The sequence below is a fragment of the Protopterus annectens genome, chromosome 2.part1, assembly GCF_019279795.1.
Source record: "Protopterus annectens isolate FY-2018-M chromosome 2.part1, PAN1.0, whole genome shotgun sequence".
Taxonomy (NCBI): Eukaryota; Metazoa; Chordata; order Ceratodontiformes; family Protopteridae; genus Protopterus; species Protopterus annectens.
The window spans coordinates 1,097,169,185-1,097,195,621 of record NC_056729.1 but is presented as its reverse complement, the minus strand read 5'-3'; the positions used below and the strand labels follow the sequence as shown (position 1 = coordinate 1,097,195,621).

The window sequence follows — 26,437 nt, the reverse complement described above, 5'->3', positions numbered from 1 at the left end:
TCTCAAAGGAGCTTTTGGAGGATTTGACAAGTTGTCTTATTTGCCCGTTACGGCTGAGAAGAGTGCTTTTCCATTGTTGGATCCTTGTCTGTTTTCTTGGACAGCGACCTTTTGAATTTATTGAAGCGTTTGCTGATGCAGAAGTCCACCACAGCAGCTTGATTTTATATGGGGCTCTGGCTTTGGTTCTATCTGGTACAGCCAAGTTTATACACATATGCAAGTGAATGTACAAGGCTTTAGTGTAAGCTTTGGCATAGTTACCACTTTCATCTTGTGGTGGGGCTTGGAAGGTATTTATACCTTCACCTAGGAGGGTATATTTTGCAGTGATACAGTCTTACCTACAAGATCAGGTTTTAAAGGATTTCGGCATTTAGTTAAAACCTATTACTTTGGCAGTTAGCACAGAGGAGTAAAGCCCAACAGTTCATAAGCTGCTTCCTCCAGCAAGGAGAGGAGTAAAGCCCAACAGTTCATAAGCTGCTTCCTCCAGCAAGGGTGCAGGGTATGAATCTTTCCAACTTCATTTACCTACTGTTGACATTACCTGCCAGTCACACTCTACTACACAGATGATTTAGTTCAGAAAACATTATGGTAATATCCCCAGCATATCAATTCTTTTAATGCAACAAACAACTGATTCTTCAAGGACAGCAGACACTGCATTTATAGATGAAGCACTAACGTGCAAAGTTGTTTGCGTGCAGTAATATATGCATTTGTAAAAGTTCTGTTTAATGTGGTATTATTCAAATGACTTTTACTTCTACAGAGATTTTTCATATTTTCTAAGCTTGTGCTATCAGGTGGTTAATATTTTTAAACTCTCATATGTACTATTATTTAAAGTGTGCTACAGCTGACTGAATGTTATGGAAGGATGCTAGTGATCTTTATACAATTTCACGTATGCAAGTATATGTAATATATTTTTTCATAACAATAAGGGGTGCCCACCATTGACAATGTGGCTATAACTGCTGGTGGGGCTGTGTACAAAAGTACCTTTCTTATCATCTGATCATTTTTCATTAGTCTTAAACCTGGCTTTACATGTCGAGACAGAGAGAGAGAGGCAGAGAGAGAGAATTAAGCAGGAATACTTTGTCCACGGTTTGTGTGAAACAAATTTGAAATATGGGACTTTGGTAGTTCTTAATTTTTTGACACATATTTTGGATTATATGACAACAGTTGACCTTTTTGGCTGAAATGCCAATTTTACCTTTTAGAATATTATGTTCTTAGGACTTCAACTTATATTAAGTATCAAAGTCCAAAGGACATTTGATATATGAACACCAAATATACTTTACAGTCCAACTCACATTACTATCCTCTATACAATATCTTTTTTCTCAGACAACTGTTTACCATTTTATCCTTTAAAATTATTAATATGGCTTTGCTGTAACACTTTAGTTTAACAATATCACAATTAACAGTGCTCTGCAAGTATAATTTTGTTATCAATCTTCTATAAATTAATTTGTCGTATTTTTACTGACATTTCATTTCTGGGGGCTTTTCTCAAGGAGACCTCTGAAGAAAATGGGCTCTACCACATAGTATCAACAATGTTAAACAAAAATGTTAAACACAAATAAACAATTTCACTCAGCTGTCCAGTATCAACATTCCTAGTTACCGACAATGGTGGTGCCAAATCTGCAAGCACCAATTCCAGAAATAAAGAAAATTTGTTCTTCCTCTGTAGAAAAAAAAATCCATAGCAGCACTATTGCCTGCACATCTGTTAAACCCAACTGCTAAAAAGATGCACACCTACACAATAATACGCTTTTACTCTTACCTACCATCCAGAGATACAGGGCAAACATCTTTGTTCTCAAGACCATAAACTGTCTTTAATCACATTCAGGAAGTGATCACAAATTAAGGTACATACTTGCACGGCAGAAATATGAGGCTAATTCACTGCACTACTACGGACATTTCAGATCACCTTAATGTGGTCATTTTTTTTTTTTATCATCTTCTACCCAGACTCTCAATGCACAGTTCTGTCTTGAAGTGTGATATTACACACAGAATGATAAAAAAAAATAACCTCCTGTGCATGAATCTCATGATGATAACCTACTGAAAATTTGGTACACTTTTAAAAGACTACTGAATTATTTGACAAACACTCTTTGGGAATGTTGGCAGTCTTCCCAATTTTAACTCCAAACTTGCCAAATATTCACTTTTTTTCCACAGAGTACCTCAGAGACGTAGCAGTTACTGCCTTTCACAAATCGGGCAAAATATGTTTTGCAAAAGGAAAGATTTTGAACTAACAATTAAAAAACAGAAAAATGTGTGGTTTAGCACTTCTACTAAATCAGTCACAGATATGTCACAAATATGAAATGCAGGTCAGATATATTAAAATTTTCTATTAACAGCACAATTTTATCTAGTAAACAGAGTAACATAACCCTTGCAGTCTAATATTTTAATCCGAGACTTAACCATTTCTCCAAATAGCATCTGTTGTGTGTGTAAGGTAATATTTTAAGCTGTACAAAATTTATTTTTGGAACCTGGAAATATTTTAGATTTCCTATTAAAAAAAAACTTGCTTCAGAACATATAAAAATATCACCTAATTTTGTTTGTAAATACTGAACTCTCAATGCAGTCGTAAATATACAACTAACTCTGCTGACTCGTTATACATTTCTGATCAGTCTACAGTGATAACTTAAAACCTGAAATGCAGCCATTCCTTTTAGGCAATACATAGCTGCCAGGTCTCAAAAACAAAACTGCACTTTTTTTTTTTTTACACACATAGGGTTACCACCTGTCCCACTTTGCGAGGGACAGTCCCTCTTTGGGCAGTTGTGTCCTGACAAAAAATATTAAAAATGGCAAATGTCCTGAGATTGTATACTTTATGTAATAGTTGCATAAAACAGTTATTCTATATCTAAAATACCTAAATGTTATAAGAAACAGAATAAGCAACTATAATGCTACAAGAATAAACTATTATTTAAGCAAAAAACGTTCTACCCTTTGTACTGACCGTGGGTATGTGTCAGCCTGTAAAATCTGAGGTTTGCCCCAAACATGTCCCACTTTGGCTGTTTGAAAAGGTGGCAACCCTATTATTACATAGTGAAATATATTTTATGTCAGCATTACTGTGTCATAATTCCTTGTTTATTGAGAAATTTGGTGGAGCTACAAACACGTTCACAGTTGCTTGTATATCTTATTTACTTCACGAAAAGCATTCCAAGTTCTAGCCTTAAATATACCCTTGCTTATCCTACATTTATTGCTGTTTAATAATTTAGGGATATGCAATCACTGAAATAACTTGCACAAATCACTGATCACAAACAACCAATATCTACAGATGTATAATTATGAAAACTAGATCAGCGCTCTTTTTCTGGCCAGGATGTAAGAGACAACAGACTTCCAAATTCCTCTTAAAAAGTCCATACTGTCAGGATCATTCCTTTTCTGATCTTTTATTTTTTAGCTGCCATTTATAACAAACAAGGTCTCTGAAAACCTGCTCTTTTATAACACTTGAGGTTATGTCACAAAACAATAAGTATCATGAACGTCAACCTTCCCTCTCCAAAATGTGGAACACTACTTAATAACCGCTTACAAATAAGTTCAATTCAGAAAACACACACTATTAAAATGGTTACTGGTTTTATACTACACACCGTGGACTTTAGTTAAAACAATCTTAACACTGAATATGTGACAGAGTCTTTCAATATCAAATTGCAAGGAATATGCACTTATGTACGTTCCTCACAACGTGGTACACTTGAGAGGAAGGATTAAATAAAGTAGAAATACAATTTTAAAAGTTTTTTTTTTCTTTGCAGAAAGAGCAGTACCAGCAAAGAACACTTTCAAAACGGCATTTCTAATTGTAGGCCACTGTCCACCGATTCCACTAGCAAGAGATCGAGACTGCCAGCCACAATTTGTCTTATTTTTACTCCGTCTCACACATCCAACTATCCACGCTATCAACCATTATACTATTTAGGGGCTGGGTACATGTAAAGAATTTTTAACTTCACACTAATTGAGTGTCCCTTGCAGTTCGTCGTTTCATCGCTACCTTCAAGGGAAGTGAAAGCAGAAACAAAGATGAGATGACTTGACACCACCCAATTAACAGGTTACGGTTCACTTTTAAAAAGGTTAATTTAACTATAAGTATAAACAGGCTAATGAAATAATAAAAAAATATATTAATACTTGTTAAATGATTAAGTGATGTTCGGTAACAAGGAGAGCAGACAAGCTGTACTCATGAAAATAATCATCGTCATGCTATTTTTCAGCGGCTTATATTAGTACAACACGATGAACACAGGCTGCTTAATCAATAGGAACAACACAATGGCACACTTAATTTAACCACGTATGATACAACGCAGTCACTAACACATCTTTGACCTAATGATACTAAATACACTTAATAACTGCAAATATACTACAGTACTTACTTTTATTTTACATAGTTGTGAGAAACCAAAACAACATCCGGAAAAGCAGCTGTTAAACTTCCTCACTCTGATTGGCAAATAACTATGCTACTCTCCCCTCAATGGCTATTGAAAGGGCGTTGGCGGAGGTTGCTCCGCAACAGAATTCGACGATTGAACAAGTTCCCTGTCACTCAACCCAACAAAACACGAGGTTTCGGGCGAGTTGTGTACGTCTCTATATGTTTATAATTTGTGTTGTGTAGGATGAGGTCATAGAGATCTGGAGATACAGGAAACAGGTGGGTTTTGCTTATAGAACATTTCTGACATTTACACTGTATATAGGGTTATACAGTTAGAGTTACAACTTGTTCCTCTTTTCGAGGGACAGTCTTTTTGGGTAGCTGTGTCCTGCGGGGGGGGGAAAAATAAAACTTGGCAAATGTCCTGAGATTTTAGGACAAACATATTTACTAAATTTATTACATAAAACAGTTATTTTGTATCTGAATCACCTACATGTTTTATGAAAATGCATAAGCAGCTCAAATGTTACAAGAATAAACTTTCATTTTGGCAAAAAAAGGAAGGATTGTCTTTTGCACTGGTCGTGGGTATGTTTTGTCCTGCTAAACATACCTGTCAGCCTCTTAGAGCAAGAAATCTGGACAAAGCCATAAATAATGGGGGACATAGGTCCAAAAATAGACACTTTTTAAATATTGCTCTTACAAACTTAGAAAGTTAATAGAATAACAGATTTTGCGTTAGCATTAGTTTTCTGAAGGGTATGAAGTCTGAAACTCAAATGTATGTCATTATTTTCTGACTTCAACCCTCAATGATTTGCCAGAAAACCACAATTTTATAAGAAATGGCCAAAAATATGAGACAAAAATCTGGACATTCTACAAAAATCTGTACAGTTCATAGGTTGGTACTGGGCTATCTGCCCGAAGGCATATATTAGCCCACCCACGTTGTGCGGTATTCACCGCCCCTTTAGTAGTTCCCTAGACCCTTGTACTAGCAGCTAGTACCCTTGGCCCCTATCTAGTAGTGCTGTTGGTGTGATCCCCGGTGTGAACTTTCTATTACCCATCCACTCATCAAGGTTCCTCTTGAAGAGTGAGGGGGCTCTGTCTTGTGTAGATCGGGACCCTGTTCCATAGTAAGGGAAGTCTCTGCGAAGGGAATCTATCCCTCCAGCATGTTCTATTCATTGTTGTGTTGAGGTTTACATCCCTAGAGCGTGTAGCTCGAGTAGATTTGGTTTTGCTAAGATGCAGCATGTTCAACAATTCTGGGTTGGACATGGCTGTGTACATTAGACAGAGATCGCCTCTGAGAAAGCGGTATCCAACAGAGAACAGTCTTAGCTTTTTCAATCGTGCTGCATAGGGCAACTGTTTGAGGCCAGTAATCCTCTTGGTTAGGTACCTCTGTGGTCTCTCCAGCTGCTGGAGATGTCTAGCCAGGTACATTCCAATTGGTGCATTGTACTCAATAATGGGTCTGATGAGGGAAGAGTAGAGGGGCACCATTAAATCCTTAGATCTTGATGTGAACCCTTTCATGATCAGATGGGTCACATAGAAGGATTTTCTAACCACTTTGGCAACATGGTTATCAAAGGAAAGCTGACTATCTACTGGGGTCCCTAGATCCCTTATTTCTTCTTCAGATTTCGGGGGATTACCTCCAATGTTGTAGTTTGCAGTACTCTGTTTTTTCCAAAGGGGATTACTACGCATTTTTTTGCATTTAGCTTGAGACCATGGCTTTGACACCATGCATCAGTCTCATTTAGGCCCTTCTGGAGGATCTCCATGTCGGCCGGAGACTCTATTATAGCACCCAGTTTGCAGTCGTCTGCAAACTTAGTCAGCCACAGCCCTTCCATGCTTGCCTGTACTTCTGAGATGTATATGCCAAACAGGAGAGGCCCCAGGACAGAGCCCTGAGGCACACCACTCGTTACTGGTCTGGATTCGGACATAGATCCCGCTACTCTTACTTTATGGGATCTGTCTGAGAGCCAGTTTGCGATCCATCTTGTGACGTAAGGGTTTATGCCCAGGCTGGTGAGCTTATCAATAATACCTGAATGGGGAATGGTGTCAAATGCTTTAGCAAGGTCAAGGTAAGCCGTGTGTACCTCCTTTCCCTTATCTATAGCCTGAGTAACTGTCTCAAAGAAATCCACCAGTTGAGAGGTATGCTGCTAAATCTCACGTTTCTACAAAAAGTATCCCACTTTGGGCATTTGAAAAGGTGGCAGCCCTATAGTGGATGTGGAATCTGGGTGTTATACCTGGGAACTCAATCAGTCCCTGACTTTGGCACTAAACTTTTGTGTTTTCAGTTTAATGTATATGTGGGTGTGTGGAGGGGGGTGCACAGCCCATTGTTCCATTTGCTGCTCCTCAGGCTATTAGATTCACTATTTCTGTTTTTGGGTTGCTGGCCACTACTAAAACTGCACGTTTGTCGTTTGGTACTTAAAGGCCCCAAAAGAAATACTTGCTGAATTACCCTTGTGACATTTTTGTTGCATGGGTGTCCAGACTCAAATCTCATCTTCCAAAGCTCTAACCTTCAACTGTACCATAGCGCTCAGCCAATCAAAGACAAATCTTAACAGTATTAAGAGCAAACCCATCCACTCTACAGTCCACTGAAAACAAAACTTGACAATTGATTTCAAGCCCCCCTCCACAGCAGAATACCCGTGTACCACACTCTTCAAAGCCAGATAGTTCCCAGTCACCCACAGAGCTGAGATATTCTTAGGGTCTCTTCATTTCAAGCTATGTCATTCAGGTGTCTTCCTGCCCCTTGCTGCCAAACTGCATAACAAAACCACCCCCTACAATCTCCACAACTTCTCCCATTTGACTCCCTCACTCCAGACGCCCCCCCCCCCAAACCAAACTGCATGGTACTGACTACTACTACTACATTTTTCACACAAACTCTGATAATCCCTTCTCATCTTTTAAAAGTAATCTTCTATTTTCCCACTTTCAGACAGCATCTCAAAAGTCACTACAATCAGAAATCTAACTCCAAATGTTTTTCCACTGGATGCATCACCTAACTCCTCCCTCACCTACATCACTTCTACTTCCATCCTGACACTCACCTGTCTTCTAATCTCCCATATTCACTACTAAAATTAACCCAGGTTTGTTTTTCCTCCTCTGCTAATAATATTTGGTTCATAGGTCGGTACTAGGCTATCGGCCTTAGGGCCTATACAAGCCTAGCCATAAAATTCCCTGGCTATTTCTTCCCACAATATTTACTTCCCTAGACCCCTGTCTAGCAGGGCGACTGATGTGATCCCTGGGGTAAATTTCCTATCTCCTATCCAGTCGTCAAGTTTCCTTTTGAAGAGGGCCAAGGAGGCGCTCTGCTCAACATGTATGGGCAGTCTATTCCAGAGTATGGGAGTCTCTGGGTCAGGAACCTATCCCTCCAGCATGTTTTGTTCATTGTGATGACAAGGTTTAAGTCCCTGGAGCATGTGGCTCTGATGGATTGGGAATTCTTTAAGTTTAGCATGTCCAACAGCTCTGGGTTTAACATGGCCTTGTATGTTAAGAAGAGATCGGCTCTGAGTAGACAATATGCGACAGAGTACAGCTGGAGTTTTAGTCGGTCAGCATAGGGCATCTGCTTTAGGCCTGTGATTCTTTTAGTGAGGTGTTTTTGCGGCCTTTCCAGTTGTTGCAGATGTCTTGTGAGGTACATACCAAACAGGGCGTTGTACTCTATGATGGGTCTAATGAGGGATGAGTACAGTGGGACAATGACCTCCTCCTATTTGCTCATAGTCTGATGGTCTCTGTATATTTTGTGATTACTCTATGTCTGTGAATTAATTTTGTTTTATTTTTTTGTGAATTCCTTCATTTGGGCTGTGTCTGCAAATAGTCTATTGTGGTCAGTTTTAGAAATCAGCAAATAAAGTAACATCTTGTGCTGCATGTAGTGCAAAGTATATATCCATATATTTCAAAGTTTGCCAGCACAATTGGCCCTTTAACCCCAAAGCAAATGACATTCAAATATAATACAGGTAAAGAACAGGACTTAGTGTGAAAGGGCTAAATTTTATCAAACTTCTAAAATTCTATTACCATGTCACATTCTTCAAAAATGTGCTATAGGGACTCCAGTGTCTCATACAGACGTATCTGTAACATAATCTTATAATGCACTAAACCTTTAACAGATAATTTCTGAGGATATAAAAAAATCCCATAAAGAGGTAACTTGTATTCTTAGTTGAATGCCCCTCAATAACAATATGCTTAAACTTTCACATCTGAGTTAAAAAATCTCCAGAGATATTTGCAAGCCATTTCTTTCTTTTTCTTTCTTTCTTTCCATATCTAATACTTCATTAGATGCCTTCTACTTTCTTAGCTTTCTCTAAAACAGTCTTAGCTCTGAATCTGAATACTCCAGTTCCAGTTTCCTAAAATGTAATGCCCATCTATTTCTATTAATGTTCCATTATATTGATTTAATAAAAGAGCAGTCATTGTTTTGGTTAAACAAACAATGATGTTTTGTTAACATAATGAAAATAAAGCAATACTGGATGGATCATATCTAAGCCTTCATTTGGCATCATATCTAAGACTTTATTTGACATTTCTGGTACAATATCCCTCTTTCAATTGGTTTAAATGATACCCCCCCCCCCCGATCCAATAACAAATGCTCCTGTTGTCAGTGATTTTAATCTTGCTGGTACTAAAATAAAATTCCAGTCAAATATGATGCAATTTCATGAATATATGTTTTCCATAAATAAGTTTTCTTCTGAAAATATAACTGTAAGGCTTCCCACATTTTCATTCCCTGTTCCATTAAAGTCATCTTTAACCATCATGTTTCAACTATCTGCTCAGCAGCAAATTTATTGCTTTATACCATAAATTCATTCTTCACAAAAGTGATACCTTTAAATGTTCATAGTTTAATATTAGGCTGTTGATCTGATGGACTATTTGTACCCCTGTTACAAGATCCCATTTAGAGTTTGCCAAGACAGAAATTAATACCAGACCCCGCTGGAATGAAGTACAATATGCATAGTTTTGACCCCTTTCCATAAGGACTTGAGGGGCCAGACTGAGAGTGTACTTATGATTGGCCATCCAGTCATCCAAGTTAAGCTTAAAAAGGGGGAGCTACTCTGCTATACATCCAAAGAGAGTCTGTTCCATAAAAGAGTAATTCTCTGTGATGGATATCTGTCTCATCATCAGATCCTGTTTTTGCTTCGGTGAAAGTTTTAATAACTTGAGCAGGTATTTGCAGTGTTATTAGTTTTGTGGCTGTGCAGGGCATTGCATAGGACTGGATCCTTTGAGGCTCTGTGTGCTGGACAGAGCTGCCCTTTCAGACATCATTGAAAATAGAAGAGAGCTCTTTAAAGCAGTCATGGTAACTCAAGGAGTACATGCCCTTAGTGTTCCACTAAATCCATATCCCTGAATTTCTCAAGATTATTAATCAAACCAAATTCATCCAATATTCACTTTACAATGGTTGTCATTTTCTAAAACTGTGACACAGATCCTCTTTACAAAAATAAATCATCTGTATAAGATAAGCTCATAGAAAAATGTCTATATTAACAAAATGCTATTTTGTTTGCATTCCTGTATTACCCCATATAGACATATTCCAAATAAAAATAATGTATTTAAAGGGCAACCTTGTTTATTCTTCTAGCTATTGTAAATGTTGTTCTATATAAGCAGTCATTACAGGTGTAATTTGTGTCTGTAGGTATACCCCCCTTCAGAAATCCAATAAGCTGCTCCACTAACTGTAATTATATTGCATACAAAACAATACTGAATGGGGTACCAAATCATACATTTTGCTAATATCAGTTTTCCTTTAGCTACTGTCCCATGTACGAAATGGGTTCTATAATATTCCATATGTTAGTCAAGTTTTTCCCATGTTACCATACTTTGCATGTCACTCTGCCAGACTCTGCCAGATTTTACTCATTTCACTGTGTATACATTTCTATAACTAATATTTGGGTACAGTATTTGTGGTAGAATATCATTTTATACATTTTGTGATGAATAAACTCATGCTTTTTGAAGAGAGATCAGCATTTTTGTGAGACTGCAGAATATCAGAGATACGGGAATTTTCCCCATTCTCTGGTGTTGTGCAATCTTAAAGTTAGTATATATAAGTAACTGGGGTTTGTGGGGTACAGGGAGACATGCACCCTTGCAAAAAACACTTATGTTTGGTTTCTTTTTTTTGGGGGGGGGTCATGTTTCATAGTTTTTTTTAGATAAAACGGTCTTCGGAGATGTTGTAGTTCAGCTGTTCATCATTTATGCATATATATATATATATATATATATATATATATATATATATATATATATAATGTAGCCTAGTTCATTGACTCTTTACTTTCGTCTGTGTTCGGTTTTGTTAGCAAGAAAGCTGTCAGCATAATCTCATGAGATTGACATAATACCAAGTTAGAGAATATGCCATGTTCCCAGCATTTTGCAATTTTGGAGTTGGTGTATATATATATATATATATATATATATATATATATATATATATATGTTTATATATATAATAATAAATACATGGTTTACCATCATAATATTGAATGACAAATGGATGACACTGAATTGGTTGAACACACTATATTGAATGATCAAAATGTTGAAATTAAATTAGTCTAAACTCACAATGTCGAAATTATCGAATTTGCCCATTTCTGCACTGTAGTGCAATTTCGGAGTTGATACATTTAAGTAGGGGTGTGTGGGGGGGGCACAGGGGGCATAGCCCCCCTGCAAAATAGTAGAGTTGATCTCATTGCTTTTTCAATGTAATGATTGTAGACATTTTGACAATTCAGTGTTTTGGTTTGGGATCTAATTTTTCGACCAACCTTTTGTCATTCAATATTATGATGGTAAACCTATATATATATATATATATATATATATCCTTGTCATTTTTTTCTGAGGGAGAGAACTGATCTCCATGGACCTTTTCCAGACTCAGCCTGGGAGCAGTGTCTGGTTAAGTGCCTTGCACAGAGTCACAGTAAGGCAATGAAAGCTGAGGGAATCAAAATTTCCAGCACTGGACCACAGGAAACAGCTCGTTAACAGCTTCTTATTCCTCTACGTCAACTGCTATACGTATGTATATGTATAAGTAGCAGGGGCTCTGGTTGGCCTGGTACCCCGCAAGAACAATTGTTTATATTCTCATTGTTTCTGGCTTATGTCCCTGAGGAAGTGCTGGTTTGTTGTTCCTTTGAGATGGAGCAGTTTGATTTGATTATCTGTAAGTCAAACTAATGTTATTTAGATAAACTTACATATGCCCTTATGTCTATATATGTGCGTGTGTGTGTGTGTGTATATGTGTATATATATATATATATATATATATATATATATATATATATATACATACATATATGTCATATATATATATATATATATATATGTGTGTGTGTATACATATAAATATATATACATACACACATGCACACACAAATAAGTATATTTACATATATGGGTTTATATTAGTTTGTCAAGTTTTTAAATTGTTAAATTTGTGTGTTCAAGATCCGAGTTGGATGAAGATTGTGGTACAATGGGGCCCAGGCAATATGCTCTTTTCCCTACTGTAGTATGGTCTTTGAGTTAGTATATATAATTAACAGGGAATGTGGGCAGTGCTGGGTTGTTTCCTTCGCTAAAATGCTATTTCTTCTTCCTAGTTGGTTTTTGACAACAAGACAACGTCTTGATAGTAACCAAGAGTCTCTCGGTGATGATCCATATTCTCTTACATCAAATATTAAACAGATGGCTTCAAATTAAGAATGTAGTTTCTTCCTATTTCATAGATGCATACGTGTTCATTAATAGGCACATAGGTTCATAGGTTTTTAATAAGCTTTTGGCCAAACGAGACCATCAAGAAACTGAGCCACATGCCCCAGTACCATAGCCCTCATCAAGTAGAATTTCTCCTTAAATCCCTGGTGAAAATTTGTGATCACCCATCTAGTACTCCAGATTGGGTTTAAATGTTGTTAGGAAAGTACTTTGCGTCATAGGTAAAGGCAGCCTGTTTTAGAACCAGGGTATAGTTTGTGTTGGGTATCTTTCATGCCATTTGGTGTTGTTGATGTGGTAGCATATGTTTAGGTCTCTAGAACGGGTTTTTGCTTTACCACTGGTTCTGTTTGGTTGGAGGCGTTCAAAGACTGCTGGCTCATTCCAAGCACAGAAGGCTGCGCACAGATTACATCTGTAGAGTCTGTATGACACTGAGTACATGGACAGTGTTCTTAGTATATCTGAGTAACTAATAGCTCAAAGACCTGCAGTCTTTTTTTCAAGATGCGTTGAAGTCTCACAAGTTGGTTTAGGTGCTAAACAAGATACATGCCAGAGGGTGCATTATGTTCAATGATTACTCTAATAAGGGTGAATAAAGTGGGACTATAGCTTTTTTGGACCTTGAATTTTCTAATCACTGCAGAGATGTGGTGGTAAAAGGATAGTCTGGTATCAACATATACACTCAAATCCTTGATAGCTGTGTCAAATTTAAGTGGAGTGTTATTTATATGATAACCAGTGGTAGAGCTAGATTTACCAAATGAAACAATGTTTCTTTTCTTAATGTTGAGGGTAAGCCTATGATTAGTACAATAAGTATTTGTTTTATCCAGACTTTGCTGAAGAATTTTAGCATCAGAAACTATATGAGAACCAACCACAGCTGTGTTTTTAGGTAGTTTATTTTATTTTATTTTAAATGTTGTATAAAAATGTTGCAGTGGTACTGCGGGAAACATGATAAATTTCATGTGACTGACTTTGAGATTGGAGCCAAATAATGAAGACTGATTATTTGGCTCCAATCTCAAAGTCAGTCACATGAAATTTATTATGTTCACCACAGTACCACTGCAACATTTTTATACAAGATTTAAAATAAAATAAACTACCTAAAAACACAGCTCCTGAACTCAGGTCCAAGAAACATTGCCTCCAAGAAATATCAGCAATATTTCTTATTCTAAAATTGACATGTTGTGAGAGACATATGTTGAGTACAAATATTGCAGTTCCCCTTCTTTGATCGAAATTCAACAAACTATTTATATTTAGTGTTAAAGCTTTAATTTCTTGGGCGTTTTCTTGGACTATTCTTGGGTTTATCTTAGTTAGGTCCTAGCGTGTTCCCAGATTGAGCGCCCTCCTTCCCTTTTCCCATACTTAATGCTGCACATTTATTAACATTTGCTTGGTAAGGCTCTGAGATTCCACTCTGTGCTGTAAGTTGAGAAGAATTACTGACAGTGAATGTTTCAGAACCTAAAACTTGAAACAAAATGGGTTCTTCACCAATGGTCTACTTTTCCTGCTGGGAAATAGTCTCATTCTCATGGAAAACCTTCTGCCTGTCAAGTCCTGTTGTGGGAACTCTCCTTACATTGTAGGGGGAACATGATTGTTACTATGCATCTAGTTAAGGTACCATTGGTGTTGTTTTGGTCATGCATTGAGTGTCATGTTACAATCAGAGAAGAGGCAGAAGGTGAGTTTTGCATTTCCTTTCAGCCTCTTTTCCTTTTATCTAAGTTATGGTGAACTCAGAGTTGCTATATGTAGATATCAGGGTTTGGGGACTTGTCACATGGGGGATGCATTGGGACTTGTCCCCTTGCAAAAATAAAGGTTTTGTAGGTTTTGTGAGCCTTTATGTGCCAGTTGTTTAAGTCTGCAATGTTTTATGTTCTAAGGGTTGTGGGAGGAATTTTATGTTTTTCAAAGATGTGGGAGATATTTCCTTATTAATCTCATTCTTATGAGGCCAATCAGTGTGTCCATAAGGTACAAATTTTAACACAATTCTTTTTACTGTATTCTTCTTTTTCTTGTTCATAACAGCATACATTAGGACTTTTTTCTATAATGTCCAAATTTCTACCAAAAAATCTATATTTGTCTAATCTGTATATCAAACTGTAGTTCATCATCTGTTTCCTATGAAAAACTGATACAAAATATGTTTCAGGTGACCTCCTATGATGACTAAAACCACAGTTCTGTCTCACACTCAATCCATATCCATTTGACAAACCTGATGGTGCTTTGATAATTCAGTGCATGCCTGACTTTCTTCAAAAACACATTTATTTGCTCATACTTGCACTTTGAAACTTTTATTTAAGTATAAACCATACAAACCAAGCTGAGACCAAGGAGCACTCACTTATGTTCTTTTTTTAGAAAAGAAAGCACAATGGTTTGCATGGCTTTTTTGTCTTTAAACATAAAGTATAAATAGTCTCAGAAAAGAAGTGTACAGTAACCCTCACATGAGGAATAGAAATTGGTTACGGTTGTACAGTAGTTTTGCAAAAATTATATCTTTCTGTAGATGTCCACAGTTAAATTAACATTGACGTCATAACTCATAACAAAAAACACCTTTGTTTTATTATTAGATTCCCCTGATTAGCAGTTTTTCCTTTAGGTTGAACTCTGACTAAATGCACACAAGAGCCCAGATGTTGATACTATACACACTATTTTTGTTGGTGAGACTCAACAAGCACTTCTAGTGCCACTTTACAATTATTTCCATTTTTGTGAGGATATTGTTTCATTTAACCAATCAGCAGTGAGCACAGTTGCCTAGTCAGGTCAGTGTCTGATGAAAATTCCTTCACTTGAGCAACTACATTATTATCTTCACTTTTCTCCACAATGTTTATTAATAAAATATTATCCTATACACTTGGAAAATTCATATAAATATCCTACATGTCTTTCATACTCAAATGACCAGTGCTCATGTTCATAATTTTCAGGGTCTCCTCCTACAGATCATCAGTGGTTGTCATTTCTGATTCCTTAACTTTACTCTATCAACATAACACCTTTTTCTAGGACCTCAGCAGAGTAGAGGAATTTCCCTGTTCTCCCTGTCCAAATATCACTTCAGTCCGTGGTGGTGGTGCAGCGGTAGCGTTGTCGTCTCACAGCAAGACGTTGTCCCGTTCGATTCTCAGCTAGAGCGTCTTCTTTGGAGACATACGTGATTAGGGCCAGCAACTCGGCATGTAAAAATCAACTGCCAATCATTAGCGGACCGGAGTTCCACTGTGGCGACCCCTAACCGGGAAAAGCCGAAAGACACAACAACGTGAATACCATTTCAGGTCTCCCATGAAAATAGGCCCCAAAGGCTAGCAGGACTAACCTAGCAATAAATACGTAAATCAATCGATCAATAAATAAATAACATTGTCAAACTATATAATAAAAACAGTCCATCACTGTGTGCAAAAGACATATCTGTCTTTAGGCTTAGACAGTTCAAAATACAAAAAGCTTGTTATAAAATCTTGTTGCAAAAATGTGTATGCCTTTAACACCAAACAAATATCTATCTTTTTTAAACAAATATATGTCTTAACCCATTCTCTGTCATTTGTTTATAATCATTCTTAAAACAAAGTATCAAGTGTTAAGCTCCTGTGCTAGCTAAGCCATCCTAAAACACCATACGGAACATTGCTGATTAGCTAAAAAATAAATACATGTACTGACAGAAAAAAGTCTTCTAGTTTTCTAGGCAGAATGTTTGATAATATGATCATACCTGTTAAGATTATTGAAAGAAAACTACATACATCTTTACTAATAGGAAATGCTGAGTATTTTAGGGTGTATTTTACTGTCTAATGGTTAAATAGGAAATGGGATAAAGTTTACACCTTTCCATAAACTCTTGTGTTTTGAGTGAGTGAAATGTATTTCATCCACTAACAAAGACAAATGACTCATCACAGATCATTTAAACATCTAAAGGTCCTAGGACCCTGAGAACACAAAGCCTTATGCAGCTAACTTTGTGGAAATCAAACTTACACATACACACTCTCTCTCTTTTAGATGTTCACAACTAGTAATGTAATTGCTTTTCTAGCTGCTAAGCTATAATATTCTTGCCTGGAACTGAAGCAGAAGCTTTAGACAAGTAAAACAGGCACCAATGAGTTGCACACTTAACCAAGGAGTTGCATCATGTTGATAATTAGAAACCAGTGGTATGAGTTTCATGGTATGAGTTTCATCATCAGTTATTATATTTCATTGTACGTTTTCACAATTGTAGAGAGCAGAACTAAACTCTGGGAACATAAGAAATGTAATTTCAAGAATAATACAAAGTTATACATTGTGATTACTCTAAACATTATATAAAATAATGTTAGGCTTTAAAACATCTTGAAATAGTCTAAATGATTATTTGAGACAAGTTAAATTAATTACTTCTGCTGAAATGTTTGTAGTATCAACAAACTAAATGTTTTTCCAATACATACTTTATCCTTTTTGTGGGCATGGGAGAGTCGGATCATTTTATGGCAAGCTAGCAAGGAGTGATCACAAGTCAGAGAATCAGTTTATGGGCAGGATGCCAGTCCATCAAATGGTATACTCATACAGACACAAACAAGGACACAACTACAATCAGTTTGGAATGCTAATCAGTTAAACTATGGATATGTCCTTAGAATGAAAGAGAAAAATGGAGATCCTGATGAAAACCTACCTAAATACAAGAAGAACATGTAAAGTCTCACAAAGAAGGCGTCCCTGCTGGAAACTACATATTGTACTGAAATTTAAAGTCTGCTTTTCCTAAGGTAGATGGCAAATGGAGGTGTGATGAGGATGAAAGAGATAATTGGGAACATATGTTTTGGGAGTGTAATGAGTTGGTGGACTTTAAAAATTCTCTACAGAGTACTGTGCCAGAAATATTGGATGAGAAAATGGGTGTAGATAATATTTTGAGCTGATATACAGGATCTGAATTGCCTAGACATAGGAAGGCCTTGTTTACTTCTGGTGACTACCAAAAAGCAATTCCTAGAAAATGGAAATCAAATTGTAAACTGACTGTATATGAACTATTGAATGGTGTAACAGAGATAGAAAAACTGTAAGTGGGATCTTTAGAAAAGGCTAAGAACAAATTACATAGAAAAAAATGGAAATTGTGGGAACAATACATGAGGAATAATGTTTTGGAGGAGGTGTAAGGTTTAAGGGAAGGCAGGAATCGATCAATTTATGTAATGTTGAATAAATATACTGAAGAATATGTGATATGTTTAATGCTTGCAACTGGGACTATGTTAATATGATTTGTTTTCCTATGTCTTAAGGGATAATTCAATAAACATGCTGAAAATAAAACTTAAAATGTCTAATTGATTTTACAAGACTTGATACAAATTTCATTTTGTCTTCCTCGTAAAGTGGTTTGGTGTGATTCCCTAAATATTGTGTCAGTCTTCACAATTGATAGAATAACCTTTAAGAGTGAACATTGTCATCTGAAGGCTAGCTTGTCTGTTTTTAATTAACTAAGTTGTTAATATGCATGAAGAAATAATCACAATTTAAATTTGATCTAGGTATTTGGCTTTATACAGATGGCTAATGTACTGGATTTAGAATCAGCTGCATTCTATAACATATGAATTTTATTCAGCAAGATTGCAGCCTGGCTATCCAACAGATCCCAATAAGTGAAAGTTGCTGGTACTCTCAATGAATGTAAAATTGTAATTAGTGGGGTAGTACACGGATCAGTACTGGTCCCACTCCCGTTTGTCATTTATTTTTATGACATCCAAACCAATATCCATGAAGTATGGAAGACCAAATTTGCTGATAACTGAAGACTGGCACTATTATATGTTTATCCACAGATAGTAAACTACTCTAAAAATGCCTGGAATATGTACATACCTGGTGTAGTGAAAACAGTCTGAAGCTAAATGCATAAAAGTGCAACATAACTGTGTCGGGCAAAAAAAGCTCTTCCTCCTCATATGCCATAAGGTGCTCCTCTTCAGATAGTGTCATAAGAGACCTGAATACTTATGCTGACAACTCTCTCTCATTCAGTCAACATGTTTCCACTATAGTAAGAAAATCCTGTCTGGCCTAGTTAATTTCCAAGGGAATATTTTCTATATCCAAAGACGTCATCTTGCCATTGTCTTCTTCCTTATAAGACCCATCATTCAATGTGATGCACCCAGTGGTATATACAAATCCAAACATATTGCTCAAATGGAAAGACCACAATGATTTTTTACCAAAAAAAATCAAAGAGTTTAAACCTGATAAATTAGCACAATTTTCATTTACTCAATAGATTACAAGCTGCTTCAAGTGACCCACATCTTACTTTTCAAGCCATTAAAGACCCTGTGAAACCTGACAGCCTAGCTAGCTGGAATTTTGTAAATAATTCTGTGTCATTTGGGAATAGTAATATGATTTGTATAAAAACAAAAAAAATATATCTGATGTAGGCAAAGCAGCTACCCGAACAAACTGAGTTAATGAACAAATTTAATGTAAAGTGCTTTTCGTTTGATACAATAAAGAAACTTCTTCAGACAGCAGTAGCAATTCAGATAGATAATATAGATACACCCTAATTTAAAAACTTAATTAATTAGTCAATTAAATGACAAGTTCTTTAATCATTCAGAATTAAAGACATACTACCATCTTCTTACAGCTTGCCTAAACTATGCAATACTACTAACAGTATAAACTGAAACAAGAGTAAATAAGAATAAAAATACTAATAAAAATAGAAAAAAGGAACATCATCATTAGTGTTAAATTCTGAGAGAGTGTAAGTCACAGAATAATAAATAAATGTGTGGTATTAAAAAAATATATATATATATATATATATATATATATATAAATATATATATATATATATATATATATATATAAATAAATATATATATATATATATATATATATATATATGTTCATGTAAATTATATATATATATATATATATATATATATATATATATATATATACATACATATGCACAAAATCAAAACACTACAATATATATAAATAAATAACTAATGAGACCTGATTCGGAACACTGACTGAGGTGCTCAAAAACCTATATTTAGGCAAATAAGCCTCCCTTCACCTCTTTAAACTTTTAAGTTTTAGGATGCTGCTAATAGAGCAAATGTAAAAAAACTATATGTTATGTGTATATTAAACTACTGGTGCAGAAGTGTGTGTTGAACTGTATGTTCTGTACTGAGCTTCAAGAATGTAACCACAGTGTACCCTACTGGAAAATAACAGAGTTAACTTGCAAACTCTAAGAAAATAAGTGAGTTGTTTACGATGGTGTTTATCTCAGCTAGGAGACAGAATGTCTGCAGCTAGAAATTCTTTCTCTTGTCTGGTAACATAAATAATTACAGGTATCAAAGATAAAAGTGTATATTTGTTTTACAACTTCCATTTCCAGGCAAGCTTCTGACAGATAAGCATTTTTGACACAGAGGTGCTACACTTTAAGTTTCTGTTAGCCTGGGAACTAAAGGCAGAGGTGACAAAGAATGATGCAATCTGAGATAACCCAGCAGAAATGTTTGATAGTAATTTAAGAACTACCTGAGAGAGTGAGTCTGTGCATTTTGTATTTGTCTTTGTTTTTGACAACATCCTCTCATCAGCACTTGTCTTGCTCTGTAAGCAAGTCATTTAGGGCATAGTATCTCTTAGATATAGATAGGAATACAGCAAGATTAGTTTAGATGTTTTCTGTATTTATGTGAGACTGCCATGGAATGTTGTTTTAAAGTATTTCCTGTGATTCTGAACTCTGTTGTCAGTGTGTTGAGCTATCAAGTATTTTCTTGTGATTTTATTATTTATTATTAAATATATTTAAACCTTTTAATTGTGGCTGGTTTGTTTAGAAATATTTAAACTCTCAGACTACTTGCAAATGTAATTGGTGACACTATACAGGCCACTCCTAAACAGCTTAGTCTTGGTCACACTTACCATTTGGATAATAGTAACATTATGCAGTAGAATGGGTCACCCTTTGGGAAGGGCCTTATAGTAGCTGATAAGTAAGAGTGATTGGTGGCAGCTGGTACTACCTTATAGTCTGGGCAGAAGGGGGCATAGCTAGTATACCTGTGCCAGCCTTCCTCAGGAGTGTCTGTGTGTTTGTATATAAATCAAATCTCAAAGTGAGTGTGTGTGTGTGTCAGCTACTTGGGCAGGGACACAAAGCATTGGTTGGACAGAGAGGGTGCTGGAGGATTTGATTTGACCACTCGGCTGAGATCTTAACCCTATAGCTGTGGCAGTGGGGAGTCTTATTAGGGAATTGGAAAGAGAGGGAGAAGTCCAGCCTCAGACTGACTGTGTTCTCTGAGTGCTCTTAAGAGAAATTGTACTTTACTGTGTGTGTACTTGTTATTCTCCCAATGTGCAAGTCCCTCGCTGGTGTTAGTGGTGAAGAGTGAGGCTCCTTGATTACTGGGCCAGTGTAGGGGCATCACAGACCCAATCCTATTTGGCCTTCTATTTCTTTGGACAACCAGTGGCTCCACAAACCCATACTACTGATATAAATTTGCACCAACAATAGGAGTTAGGTTCCTAACTCAATGTATTCCCAGTCTGCAAAATAAGTTAATACTACAGGTCAAGCAAAGTACTGCTTTGTCAGCCTTAAAGGCTAATCTTGATGACTGAATTGGTAGGCACATATGTACACCAGGGTTATCATGTATGGCTTTGCCTGATTTTGAGAGATGGGCACTATTCAGTGTTGATAAGGGTGACAAGAAGTTTTAATTGTGTCTACTTAAAGGTGTGCATGGCTAGGCTTCTTATGGCCCATGTGATTGCTTGCTTGCTTGGTATTGCTCCAATACAACTAAATGTCAGATAGTAACATTTTAACTGTGTATGATCATATAATCATTTTGCAGTCATCTCCTCTTGTGCCTTCTGATTCTCACAATGTACCTACCGTTGCTACTAAAAAAATACAGTTGCTGCAGTTAGAGGCTTACTTTGTAGCATCCACTCCATGTCTACAAACAAGCAGTTACCTACTGAATCAGATTTTACTTTTGATAAGACAAGTTCATTTCCCTTTCATATTTTCTCAGTGTGTGCAGGCTTCACACACTGTAAAGGCTTTCCTGTCCCTTGGTAACTACATGAAGTCTAGCCTTTCAGTTATATTTGCCATTTTAATAGCACTAACACTGTCACTAGATAAGGACAGTGAGTCAGAAGAATGGATAACAAGAACAATTGAAATAAAAAACAAAGTGACTGTGGTACAAGAATCTTAAATTGTTGCAGACACATGTATCTAACTTAAAGAATGACCAGCTATAGGACAAATTTTAAAAAATGTGCAGCAGCTTCATGATCCGCAGACTTGAACATCATCTGTCCCACGCCAGTTGTAGCTATGTAGGATTACTTTTTGCTTGCCTTTAGCATTTTTACACTTTGGTTGGGAGGGTGGCTTAATGGTTAAGGTGTTTGCCTTACAAACAAATGGTGCAGGGTTTGAGTCTCACAAGGGATAATTGGCTAGGCTTAAAATGGCTCGCAAGGACAGTTAGCTTAGTACTAAACTATGAACCTATAATTACTACATAATTTAATTCAACATTTAGTTTGGAGTTGATAGTTACATGTAGGTAGATTTACAATAGTATAGAAAATTAATTATTGAATTGTTGGAAATGTTTATTGTTTCACTTTTTGATTTTCATTGTTGAAGCTTCCTCCCTTTCTAATAACCAGCAATCTTTACTTGCTACCTTTTATTGTTTTTTTTTAACCTGTGGCAACCCCCCCTCCCAAACCACCATTTAGTGGCCTTGTCCACTGTACCCCACACTTAATATAATCAAACGTAGGACTGCTATACTTTGGGAATTGCAGACCTTGATTACAGTGATTGCTTTTAATGAAAGTATGTTTTAGCTAATTAGCTTAGTAAATGGCAGCTGTGCCATGCTTAAGATACCATGTATTTTGTGTTGTGTGTTTGCAGTAATAGTCTTTGACTTTCAATATTTTGTTATATAAATATTTATTTAAAATGTTTTATAAAGTAAGGGGGAGATAATTTTGTTTTGACACAATAGAGAAGAGATCTTTGTGTAAGGTATGAACTGAAACCATGCCATCATGCCTGAACAGCCACATATCTGATACAGCCTGTTCAAAGCATGTTCCAGTATAGCAAGATAGAATGAAAATAACATTCATGTGACTTCCAGGAAAAAAGAGGTCATTGTTCCCCTCTACTCGACACTCATTAGACCCACTATAGAGTACAATGCCCCTTTTGGAATGTACCTCACAAGACATCTGCAGCAGCTGGAAAGGCCACAGAAGTACTTCACAAAAAGGATTGCTGGCCTCAAACATATGCCCTACACTGACCATCTCAAAATCCTCGAGCTTTACTCCATAGCATATCACGTACTTCGAGGTGATCTCTGCCTAACATATAAAGCTATGTCAAACCCAGAGCTGTTGAACATGCTACACTTAAAGAAATCCCAATCCCTCCAAGCTACACGCTCTAGGGACCTACACTTTGTCACCTCAATAAACAGGACATGCTGGAGGGATAGATTCCTGTCCCAGAGACTTCCCATTCTCTGGAACAAGCTACCCATCTATGTCAAGCAAAGTTCCTCATTAGCACTCTTCAAGAAAAATCTTGATGAGTGGATGGAAAATAGGAAATACACCCCGGGGATCACTTCTGTGGTTCTGCTGGACAGGGGCACAGGAAAATAATTTTCTTGGGTGGCGTACACCAGGAAACCTTGTTGGCTAGGCTTATTTAGGCCCTTGACCCGATAGCTTAGTACCTACCTATGAATCTATGAACTTAGGAGTGTAATGGATTCTTAGAAGTATAGAATGTCTTCAGTTAAGGGCAACTTCTCTCTCCCCACCCTCTCCCTACCTTTAACCCTTCTTTACTGCTTAAAGCCAGCCTCTACCATGATTTCTTTTCCCTTACTGTCGTTCTATGCTCTGACCTGCATCTACCTTCTCTCCCACCTCCTCTTGCCTGTCTTCCTTCCATTCCTCTCTTCTCTTCTTGCCTCCTGCCTATGCCCCTTTATATTACTCTTCATATCCCTTCTACTTCTCTTCCCTTCTGAGCCTTAACTCTTAGCTATGTGACTAATTCCTTTGCAAAACCTTTATTTTAGGAAGATTGCTTTTAAACCAACTGAATATTGTATTTCAGTTTATACTGTTTGAATTCTAAATGTATCTTGATATTATTAACGAGTTGATTTATATTTCTGTTTTACTTTATATCTTTATTAACAACTTGTGCTGTCTGCCTTATTTTGTTATGTGTGGAGCTTTTCTCCCCAGGCCACTACTGAAAATGGACATATATCCAGCTAGACTAGCCCGGTAAACAAATGTAAAATAAATAAATAAATAAACTTAGCTTACATACTATGTCCCTTTTCTACCTAATAGATAAGATTCATTGCCTTCCCAGTCAGTACTGTACTCCTTCCAAAAGTCAAGTCAGTCTGTGTCTTCCATAGTATCCTTAAATTATGCCCCTGATTTTGACTCAGAATCCTTTTCAAGATACATACGTGTCCACAACCCTTTCTGTGAAAAAGAAATAGCAGCATCACTTGATCAGTCTGCCATCTTTGTTCATTTTATTCTCCCTTGCAATTATAAATATTACCTTCTCTTTCCTTGAAGGATGTTGCCGTCATGGGCTTTGTTAATTTCATTGAAGTACTTAAATAAATTAATTAATGATTTTATTATATTCCCTATTTCCCCATTATCTTTTAGGGTATTCATATTAATATTCGTTGGTCTCTCTCTTGTTTTCTTTTTTTGTCTTCTGATGGATATACCTTGAAGACTTTCAGGCATTCTTCTTTGCTTAGCCTTAATTCTATACCATAGCAGTTTGTAGTATCGCAGACATAGTTTCATCAGCTGTTGGCTCAAAGGAATAATAACTTCCTGTTTTCTGCTATTGATGTCTTTTTCTGTGCATCTGATAGTTCCAGAATTTCATTACTATCACCTCCCATCAACTGCCCACAAATAAATCCTCTCGAGTTACCAGCACCCCTTTTTATTCTTGTTTTTATGTTATCTTAGTACACGTTTTATGGTATTTTCTTCAGTATTTCTTAGCTGGGTGTATTAACTTTCTTTCTTTTATTGCTCATAAATGGCCATAATTGAGGCAGTCATCTAAACTTGTGATGTATCTTCTCTTCCTACCAACCTTAAAGTCAGTGCTGGCCTTGTTAAAAATCTTTGTGTGCTTTATAAGGAGGGTTGCTTTTTTTTCTCGTCCCATTGCAACATCATGCATATACACTATGCATTGTATTAAAGTCAGAATACACAGATTACAACTCCTCCTTTCTTAACTTTGTATTTATTTTTGCCTTTGGTTTCCTGTTGCCAGAAAGTTTTAACTATGACATCACATTAAGATCCATTCTAAGGTTAGCTCATTGTTTTTGTTGTTTGACTCCATGTTGCATATCTTCCAGCTGACCATCTGCTGCTTTCTTCTCCAACTGTTTCTAACTTTAGTGCATCTGGTATTACCCTCTGGGGCTAAGACTGCACTGGCTATCGGTGAGATGGAAAGGGGATAAGCAAATATGGAGCAGAGCCTTTAATAGCATCTTGTATGTTGTTTTGCACATGGGGAATTGTTTGGGATATCTTAACTGGGTGAAGCTGCTGACATCACTTGCATCACAGTATGTAAAATTGGTCAGCTCAAGTCCTACCATCTAATGCCAATGTATTAACTGTCTTCTTTTTTAAAAGGAAACTGTCATATGTCTTGTTAAATATTAGATGAGTCAAATCTGCAGTGCAACATTGATCATTAGTTCTTGCACCCAGTAAATGAAATGTTTTGCATGAGCTTCCTGTTATAAATACTTGGTCCCTATGTCATGCAGGCAGATACGCAGTGGTAGTAATACTTAATACTTGGTCCCTATGTCGCACAGGCAGATATGCAGTAGTAGTAATACTTAATACTTGGTCCCTATGTCGCACAGGCAGATACGCTGTAGTAGTAATACATAATACTTGGTCCCTATGTCGCACAGGCAGATACGCAGTAGTAGTAATACTTAATACTTGGTCCCTAAGTCGCACAGGCAGATATGCAGTAGTAGTAATACTTAATACTTGGTCCCTATGTCACACAGGCAGATACGGAGTAGTAGTAATACTTAATACTTGGTCCCTATGCCGCACAGGCAGATATGCAGTAGTAGTAATACTTAATACTTGGTCCCTATGCCACACAGGCAGATATGCAGTAGTAGTAATACTTAATACTTGGTCCCTATGTTGCACAGGCAGATATGCAGTAGTAGTAATACTTAATACTTGGTCCCTATGTTGCACAGGCAGATATGCAGTAGTAGTAATACTTAATACTTGGTCCCTAAGTCGCACAGGCAGATACGCAGTAGTAGTAATACTTAATACTTGGTCCCTATGTCGCACAGGCAGATACATAGTAGTAGTAATACTTTACTTTTTTTGCTTCCCTTCAGTTTTCATTTTCCTACCATCACAGTTAAACTAACTTGAATATTTTATCACACCTTTCACCTAGAGGTGCCATTTGTCTGCAAACAACTTCATAAACATTTTTGTACTTCTTGTATTCAGCAGAAAAGGATCCATCTTCTTTTTTTGTCTCTGATTCTCATGGAAAATGGGTCATAGCAATAAGATCCAGTTACAGGAATGGTATGTTTATGATTGGGTATACTGAGAATGCATTTGGAAAAATGGTTATATCAAAGTAAAGTTGGGAACTACAAAGGGCAAGAAACTACAATGAGGAATGCACAGAAGTCTGTAAAATGAAGGAGACAATGAATATTTCTAATATCCTCAAAATAGAACAGTAGGGCATCAACCCAC

At 36.6% G+C, this 26,437-nt stretch overlaps 1 protein-coding gene across 2 annotated transcripts in view; it reads right to left on the bottom strand.

Annotated features, from left to right (window-relative positions):
• The window catches only part of ENPP5 (ectonucleotide pyrophosphatase/phosphodiesterase family member 5), a 299,411-nt gene extending 294,819 nt beyond the window's left edge, over window positions 1-4,592 (bottom strand). For both annotated transcript variants that reach the window (XM_044062643.1, XM_044062644.1), the window contains exon 1: window positions 4,506-4,592. The gene's annotated coding sequence lies outside the window, so the exon portion shown is untranslated. The remainder of the gene's footprint in view (window positions 1-4,505) is intronic.
• Window positions 4,593-26,437: the final 21,845 nt, after the last annotated feature.